This window comes from Chlorocebus sabaeus, chromosome 7, assembly GCF_047675955.1.
Source record: "Chlorocebus sabaeus isolate Y175 chromosome 7, mChlSab1.0.hap1, whole genome shotgun sequence".
NCBI lineage: Eukaryota > Metazoa > Chordata > Mammalia > Primates > Cercopithecidae > Chlorocebus > Chlorocebus sabaeus.
The window spans coordinates 60,935,088-60,945,162 of NC_132910.1; positions in this window are offsets into that span (position 1 = coordinate 60,935,088).

Sequence of the window (10,075 nt, forward strand, 5' to 3'; positions counted from 1 at the left end):
CAGTCACTGATGTTACTAACTGCAAAAGCAGTTAAAAAGTTTTATGAGGAATAATATCTTGGCACTGATGAACAGCAAGAAACCCAGCTGTTTGCACTTGCTGTATAACAAGTGCCAATGCACATACTGTAATCCTCAGTCTGCTGAGCACTGCAATGGCAAACTGCACAATATGATAGAACGTTCCTGATTGGGCAAGAGTGACCAGACTATTGGGACTCAGTAACAGGCAAATGCCTCCTTTTACTACAACAGCCCACTTCGAGGGCAACTTCCTTGTGAATTGTTATTTCTTGCTATATATTCATTCATTTGCTTTTACTAGAAATTTATATCATGGTCTGGAAAGAACTTCTATTTCCAGGCAAGAGTTCCTTTAAACCATTCCAGATGTTGGAAACATTATGAGACTGGCCTAAGAAGAGGAGAGGTGGGGATTTGAACATGAGCTATGTAGGTGACAGACAGAAAAGGAAAGGGCCCATAGGTGAGTGGACGTGAAGAGAGATAAACAGATAAAGATTCATGGGAATCCTTAAGCTCTCCACCTCAAAGTGCTAGGAGAATACGCATCCTGCAATTGAGATTTTGAAAGAGACTAAGATAAAACTGGAAGACAAAGGAGAAAGGAAGGGTTCAAACATCCTGATATGTTATTTCCAGTGCTACTTAGGCACTCATTGAAATCAACAATTCTTTAAAATTAAGAGGGAAAAGTCTAATCAACTTGGCTATCATTTCATTTGATGATTAATTGTTAAACTTCTAGTGTGTATCAGGAAAAGTTCTAAGTATGGAAGGTGGCGCAGAATAATGATGAACAATAAAAAAAGGTCTGTTCCAAAAGATACATTATTTAGGCAATCTCCTGTATAAATGATCAATCACCATCTACAACAAGTGTTAAGAAAACAAAAAATATATATGTAGGAAGGGGGTTTCTTCTTTTTCTTCTATGCACATATTAGAAAAGATGGATAATAATCAAATAACAACAAAAATAAATATACAAGTACAACTGTGATGAGTGCTACAAGGCAAGGTAGATGGTTCTATAAGAAATAATCAGAATATTTGGCCTTGTCAGCAAGGTAAGGGATGGCTTCCTCAAGGGATATTTGAACTTTTATCTACAGGGCAAGTGGAATTTCATTAGGCGAAAAAAGGGTGTTCTGTGCTGGAAACATGTGAGGGGAGAAGAAAAGACACACACACAATACCTTTAAGGGCAAACAACCTTTATCCCACGTAAATGGCGATGCAGATATAATAAGCAAATGATATAATAAGCAAATGGATGTAATAAGCAAATTGCAATGGGGAGAGGAGAAGGGAAAAGATATATATATTTACAGTCACCAGACTGTGAACGATTCACCACCAGACTGGGAAGCAACAGCCTGGGCTCCAGAGTCGGACACTTGTCCATGCACAGACGAGGAGAGGTCTCATGAAAGTTTGGTGTGGTCTGGGACCGTAGCTTGTTTTGTAACGAGTTGTTTGGCATGAGGCCCAGTCACGAGGGCCCTTCACAACTGGACTCAAGGAACACAAAAAGGTCAACTTGTTTTTGCGATTGTCTGTTGTTTTTCAACAACAAACATATAGGACTAGACTGAAATAGAGATTTCTGTGAAACAGTGCTGGATGAATGCCTCAAGGGGCTCATGCAACCTGTTCCAGGACTTGGTGACCATTGTTTGTGTCTATGTTCGATTGAGTTGAAATTTAATATTTACCTTTTTCTCCACAAGGGGCTGGCTGGAGGTGGGGAAGAGTTCTCTAGAAAAGAGTCTAAATAAGTGGGCTAATCAAGGTGCTGCAAGGCCAGCGTTCAATAATGGAGAGCACTGATATGGAGCCTGCCACAAACTGAAACTAGGGGGAAAATTTAGGAGCAAAATGTGCAGGCGTCTATAGGAGTTTTGTCTTTAATCTCAAAGCTTTAAAGGGTTTTTTTTTGCTGAGGATAACACGATCAGATCTGGCACTGAGAAGACCTCTCTGGCTGCATTATGTAGAACGGATTACAGGACGCAGATAGACTACTCAGTAAATTATTTCTGTAGTCCAAGTGATAGAGGACGGCAGCTTGTACGAGGATGTTGGTGATGGTGGAGGAGATGGAGTTTCTGAGAAACTCTAAGGGAGTGTAAGGTAAGCATGTTAGGTCTATGACTGTAGAGTTGGCAGACAGCTCCAAAAGCCACATTTTTCATTCAAACAAGAATTTGCTTTGAATGAAAAAGGAAGACAATGAATGCCACTGTAAGAAACACGAACAATCAAGGAAGCTTACCATATCCTTTCTTATGCATGTTACTTCCCAGTATTGGCCAACCACCTATGCTAAAAATGACACAGAAGGAAAGGGAAATATGGAAGAACTCATAGTTCTTTTACTTTCAATCCTTCCTTATTTTTCAGCAAATTAAAAGTAGAGTGTTCATAAAATGTGCACCTATCAAGAAGTGAAAAAAATAATTAATTTTGTGAGGCATTTCCACTCTTCTTTCGGAAACAAAATGCATATGCATGTATGAATTGTGTAATTTTGGTAATTCCACATATGAGTTAAGTGCTTTTGTATTTGCATTTATTTGTTTGGTTATTATTTATGTAATTTTTAGAGACAGGATCTTGCTCTGCTACCCATGCTGGAGTGCAGTGATGTGATCATGGCTCACTATAGCCTTAACCACCTGTGCTCAAAGATCTTCCTACCTCAGCCTCCCAAGTAGCTGGAACCACAGGCATGTGCCACCATGCCCAGCTAGCTTTTTTGTTTTTGTTTTTTTGTAGAGAGAGGGCTCTCATTCTTTTGCCCAGGCTGGTCTTGAACTCCTGGGCTCAAGCAATCCTCCCACTTCAGCCTCCCAAAGTGCAGAGATTACAGGCATGAGCCACCACACCTGGCCACACATATATTTAACTGACATTGCACAATATAATGATAAACAGTAAATTCATGCTAATAAAACTTTTAATTTTTATTTATTTACAATGACAGTAAATTAAAAGAGACACCGTAACAAGTTGAGAGAGACTGTAGAAGAAAAGGAAAAATGTATTTTAGTACGTTAGTGGCACTTTTGCCTTTCTCTTTTGAATAAGGCATTCAGCATTTTCGTCTTACATGAAGATGATGTAACAGGCCCCGCACAATACATACCTTCCTAGGTTGTAGTTGGCTATTTAGTTACTCAATTCCCACGAGGCTGCCACTGCTGAACACATGGTAAGCAAGATGGAAATGGCAAATAAAACCAAATGTGGATTTGGGTAAGGAGAGACTTGATTCACAATGGTTATTACAATGGGAGGAGTAGGACTATGGCAATAGGGAGAACACTCAGATCATGCAACCTGCAAGTTTCTCGTTGGTCTTTATAAGGAGATTAGCACACAGACATGTGCATGCACAGAGGAAAGAGCATGTGAGGACACCACCATGAGAAGACAAGGCTTCTAACAGATGGAGGGCTATCTGCAAGCCAAGGAGAGAGGCCTCAGAAGAAATCAAATCTGCCAACACCTTGATCTAGAACTTCTAACCTCCAGAACCATGAGAAAATAAATCTGGGTTGTTTAAGCCACCCAGTCTGTGGTATTTTGTTATGACAGCCCTAGCAAATTAACAGTCTTCTTAGTTTTTACATACTTTGTGTATTCCATACACAAGTCTTTGTCAGATATATGTATTGCAAATAGTTTCTACTGAACCGACTTGGCTTATTTTCTGAAAAGTATCACTTAAAGAATAGATATCTTTAATTTTCATAAAGTTAAATTATTCAGTTCTTCTGTATTATGGTTTGTGGTTTTCTTTCTTCTTTTTTTTAAGACAGGATCTCACTCTGTCACCCAGGCTGGAGTGCAGTGGGACGATCACAGCTCACTGCAGCCTCAAATTCCTGGGCCCAAGAGATCCTCCCACCTCAGCCTCCTGAGTAGCTGGGACCATGGGTGTGTACCACCTTGCCTGGTTATTTTTGTTTTTTGTTTTTGGCAGAGACAAGGTCCCACTATGCTGCCCAGGCTGGTCTTGAACTCCTGAGCTGAACTCCTCCCACCTCAGCCTCCAAAGTGCTGGGATTATAGGCATAAGCCACTGCGCCCAGTTGGTTTGTGCTTTCTTGTGGAGTCATTCCCAAGTCACCTCTCTGCCTCATTATATCAACCAGGGATGAATAAGGAGACTAAAAACATGCCAGTTATATCAACAGAAAAGTTTAATATAAATAATTATTAAGTAGTAAATATGGCGAACGACTAAAAGAGATAAAAGAGGACTCTAAGGGGTATAGAAATAGCAACTGCAGATGGTGGCTACTACCTCTAAAGCCAATGGAGAATGCACGAAGAAGAAAATATGAAAATTTACAGGGGGCAGGCCAGGTACAGTGGCTCACTCTTGTATTCCCCACACTTTGGGAGACTGGATGGGAGGACTGCTTGAACCCAGGAGGTCGAGGCTGCAGTGAGCCATGATCGTGCCACTGCACTCCAGACTGGGTGACAGAGTGAGACCTTGTCTCAAAAAATAAATAAAACTAAAAATAAAAAATTTAGAAGGGGCATCTTCCCCACCAAGGCTGAGAGGCCTCTCAGAAGAGGTATGACTGCCACAGAAACATTCAGCCTGCTGGTGGCATGGAAACTTCTGGAGGATGGGAACCCAGCAGCCTACCCCTAGGTGACAGAGGAACTTGGTGAAGGGCACAGATCTCAGGAGGTTAACAGGACTCACTGACCACAGCTCTGGTCTCAAGGTTTGAACTGCTTAGTTAAAAACACTCCAAGCAGGAGAGGAGAGGGGAGGGGAAAGAGGAGGGAACCTAGAGCGAAGAAGACGGAAAAGGAGCCAAATGGGTAAGAGGAAAAACAGAAAAGTGGGGAGTAATGGAATCTGAGAGTTGGGCATTTAATGCTGCTAAAAGAATTATTGGCCGGGTGTGGTGGCTCATAACTGTAATCCCAGCACTTTGGGAGGCCAAGGCAGGTGATCACAAGGTCAGGAGTTTGAGACCAGCCTGACCAATATGGTGAAACCCTGTCTCTACTAAAAATACAAAAATTAGCCAGGTATGGTGGTGGGTGCCTGTAGTCCCAGCTACTCGGGAGGCTGAGGCAGAGGAATTACTTGAACCCAGGAAGCGGAGGTTGCAGTGAGCCGAGATTGTTCCACTGCACTCCAGCCTGAGCGATAGAGCGAGACTCAGTCGAAAGAAAAAGAAAGAAAGAAAGAAAGAAAGAAAGAAAGAAAGAAAGAAAGAAAGAAAGAAAGAAAGAAAGAAAGAAAGAAAGAAAGAATCAGTCTTTTGTATTTGAGATTTCTTTCTTCTAGCCCATCTTCAGTTAATTTTATTTAACCTTTTATCTTTCCATATCTGCCTAGATATTGTCTCATTGTCTCTTCTGGATGCCTTCTCAAACCTGCCCCCAGCCCCAACACATGGTTAGTGCTCCTTTGGCTGCCAAACACCGTTGTGTTTACCCTTGTGATAAAATCATTGAAGTAAGAGACTATGTTCTATTCTGCATTCTGTCTCTGGATCATAATATACTCCTCAGCACATTGCTAGTATTTCAACATTTGATAATTTTTAAAAATCTGAATAAATCACTCTTTTCTCTGTCCCTTAGTCTTTTTACTTGTACTTTTGTCATGGAACTTATTAGGTATTACTATTTTTGTAAATTGTTTTCTCTCCCACAAAAACTGTTAGCTTCTACTAATCTTTGGATTCCTTTGATTGACAAGCACTGTGCATTGCACAAAGTAAGCATTTACTGATTATTTGCTGTATTAAATGTCACCAAACTCATAAAAGGTAATTATAATGTTGTAAAACTGATTTTGTAGTTGGCTTATAAACTGACTCTGAAGATATTTTTAAAATAATTTTATCAGAAGGCATGCAAGAATCTTGGAGTATTGGTTTATACTCATTTGGCTGCAGGAAACAGAAACTCTATCAAGTTACAGGTTGAGTATTCATAACTTGAAAATCCCAAATCCTCCAAAATCCAAAACTTTTTGAGCATCAACATGACTCTAAGGAAATGCTCAGTGTAGCATTTCGGATTTGAAACTTTTGTACTGGGGATACTCAACCTGCAGTTTAAATAGAAAGGAAGGAGCGTTTCTTACTATAAGGAGTAGGACTACAGCCGAGACTCTGGAATGGCCTGGAAGCAGGCCCTTCATCACTGGCAGCAGTACTCTTTGTCATTCCTTTCTGCAAGTCCTCCACTCACAGTGATACTTCATTCCGTCTTTCATCCTTTTCCTCCTTTTCTTCACTGATATCAATGAATGGAATGACAAGGTGGAGGAGGGACATGCCTTGGTAAGCATTCTGTCTGGTTGAAGATGGACCCCTACAACTCAAGAATTTACAGCTCCTCCATTTAAGACAGATTCCAAACTGAGGCTGGAGTATTTTATTCTCACTCCCAAATTGAGAGCGAAAGAACTCTTATTTACCTTTTCAAAAATCAAAATTTTGTTTTTGTCAAGTGCCTACTCCTAGTCCAAGCAACAAGGGTCCAAGCAGGGTCCGCAGGGAAAGAATGGCTGTAACTATGAGAACCAGGGAGTAGATGAGGATAGGGAGGAAGGAAAATTCAGTGGAACTAGACAGAAGAATTGGAACCCAGGATCTCAGTTTTAAAAATATTTTTTAATCACCCATTCTCTTTTTCTCCCTTCCCTCCTCTCTTACATCTTCATTCCTTCCCTCTCTAGACACTCCCCTCCAGCAATGCAAGCTTATCTAATTATGTTCCTACTTAAGAAAGTCCAGAGGCTAATTTTGAAACAAACCAGGTGTGGAGTCCCAACTGCAGCATCCTCCCACTTAGCAGGGGTCACAAACAATTAGTCCACCACCACTGGGCTGGAGTAAAGATGACGCCAAGCAGACCTCCAGGGAGAATTATGCAACCTAGCCATCTGAACAAAGACACACAGACCCCACATCCTGCACCACTCCCCCATGTCTCCCATACCAAATTTCCCTTTAAAAACTCTATGATAAATTTTACAATTTAAGGTGGTACTTTAGACAGCTAGTTCACTATCTTCCAGGTTTGCTGGCTCTCCAATGAAACCTGCTTTTCCTTCCACCAACCCTCGCCTCTCGTGTCTGGCTTTTCAGCTATGAGCAGCCAAATCTGTGTCTGGTTACAGTATCCTAATAAGTTATCCACTACACCAAGCCACCTGGGTCAGAGGTTAAAAGGAAGAAACTAAGTCTTCCAGGAACCTATACAACTATAGGGCTGTCCCTAAATTTGGTAGTAGGCAATTCAATGTAGGTAGAGCAGAGTCAGGTTTGATGTGTTTTGGCTGACACGAAGGGCTTAGGTCTCATTCGTGTACATATTAGATACAACTACCAGTGGGGCTGAGGCTCCTTATATAGCTTGCTTAGTAGTAGCTTATCTATTGGTTGAGCCCAGACAACTTTAAAGGTATTGGGACTAAGAAAAAAAAAATATTTTTGGTTTTTTTTTTTGAGATGGAGTGTCAGTCTGTTGCCCAGGCCAGAATGCAGTGGTGCAATTCTCAGCTCACTGCAACCTCTGTCTCCTGGGTTCAAGCAGTTCTCCCTGCCTCAGCCTCTTGCGTAGCTGTGATTACAGGTGTCCACCACCACACCCAGCTAATTTTTGTATTTTTAGTAGTGATGGGGTTTTGCCATGTTGGCCAGGCTGGTTTCGAACTCCTGACCTCAGGTGATCCACCTGAGGTGGATCACTTTGGCTTCTCAAAGTGCTGGGATTACAGGCATGAGCAGGCAGACCTAAGAAAATATTGAAGCTTATGATTTTATTTCGAGTACTAGCACTGTATTAGTCCATTCTCACACTGCTATAAACACAAACCTGAGACTTGGTATTTATAAAGAAAAGAAGTTTAATTGGCTCATGGTTCTGTGGACTATACTAGTGTCTGCTTCTGGGGTGGACTCAGGAAACTTACAATCATGATGGAAGGTGAAGGGGAAGGAGGCACATCTTCACATGGCAGAGCAGGAGAGACAGAGAGTGAAGGGGGAAGTGCTCCACATTTTCAAACAACCAGATCTCATGAGAACTCACTCACTATTATGAGAACAGCAAGGTGGAAATGTGCCCCCATGATCCAGTCACCTCCCACCAGGTCCCTCTCCAACACTGGGGATTACAATTCAACCTGAGATTTGGGTGGGAACATTGAGCCAAATCCTATCATGCACGTCGCTAAAATAAGCATATCACTACCCAAGCTGATTGCTTTGAAAGGCAGCATTTATTTATGTGGCTGTGTTCTGAGAAGTATGAAGAAAATTAATTTCATTATATTGTATCACAATTCATACCATTTGTCCTATATTTATGGTAGGAGAAGATGACATTGAGCATGGTGTATACTTAATGTCTCATTTGTTTTACAAACTAAGAGGATACAAAGGAAATTAACCCCCCAAATTACTGAACATTATGAGATATACTCTGCTGCCTTATTGTCACATGGTAACTACTTGCCTAGAATCATATAGATTTTTAAAATATTAACGCATAACTCACTGACCAGAACTGGTCCCATGGTCCAACCTAATCACCATGTGCAATGCAGTCATGTGCCGACGGTGGAATGCTAGGACAGCATGGTCGCTGCAGTACCAATGCTTATTCTCTGCCACGCGCTTTCCCCCACCATGTCCCACCCTAACACTTTAAGGTTAAAATGCAGATAAAACTTTACCTGAATTTTAAAATAACAAGAAATAGTACAGTGTTATCAGAACAGAGTAGATTATTTTTGTAATAAAGATGGGATCTTATTCTGTTGCCCAGGCTGGTCTTGGGCCACTGAGATCAAGTAATCCTCCCAGTTTAGCCTCCCAAAGTGGTGGGATTACAGATGTGAGCCAGCTCAGAAAGTAGATTCTTTTTATTTTATTTTATGATTTTAAGTTCCACGGTACATGTATGGGATGTGCAGGTTTGTTACATAGGTAAACATGTGCCATGGTGATTTGCTGCACCTATCAACCCATCATCTAGGTACTAAGTCCAGCATGCATGCATTAGCTATTCTTCTTATGCTCTCCCTCCCCCCACACCCCTGACAGGCCCCAGTGAGAAAGCAGATTCTTTTTTTTTTTTTTTTTTTTTTTGAGACGGAGTCTCGCTCTGTCGCCCAGGCTGGAGTGCAGTGGCGCAATCTCGGCTCACTGCAAGCTCCGCCTCCCGGGTTCACGCCATTCTCCTACCTCAGCCTCCTGAGTAGCTGGGACTACAGGCGCCCGCCACTGCGAGAAAGCAGATTCTTAATGTTGAAATTTTAGGTGTAGGACAAGGGGATTGATTATAAGGATAAACAGAAATGGATGTAGATAGAGAGCTTCCTGTACTCTCAAATGAGACAACTGCATAAACAGCTTTACTTAAGCAGGTCCATGATGCTGGGACTGTTCAAAAAGTGTTACATGCTATGGAGTAAGGAGTTGAAGGATTCTAGCAGCATTAAAGAAAATGTTAATTTATTTGGTTTCATCTCATCCTAGTCAATAAGTCAACATATATAAATTGTTCCCCTTTTTGATTGCCTAGAAGTAAGCACTTTTATCTATTCAGTTTTTAGATTCCTATGCATTGCTTTTAAATCAATTGCATGAACGGAAAACTCTTCTCATTAATCACATGCCAGTGAAGTCTCCTCAAGTCAGAGCACATCTACACATCGTCCACTAGATGGCGGTGAAAGCCCACCGACATTGTAGACCACGTAGGAAGAGCGTCCAGACGGAAAAGCGGGTTGGACCTTTCTGGTCTGGTTTGTTTTGTTTTGTTTTTTGTTTTTTTTATTTATTTGTCTGTTTGTTGGGGTTTTTTGTTTTGTTGTTGTTGTTGTTGTTGTCGTTGTTAAATTTTTAAGACAGAGTCTCTCTCTGTCACCCAGGCTGGAGTGCAGCAGTGAGATCCTGGCTCACAGCAACCTCCACTTCCCAGGTTCAAGCGATTCTCCTGCCTCAGCCTCCCGAGTAGCTGGGACTACAGGCTCCCGCCACCACTCCCGGCT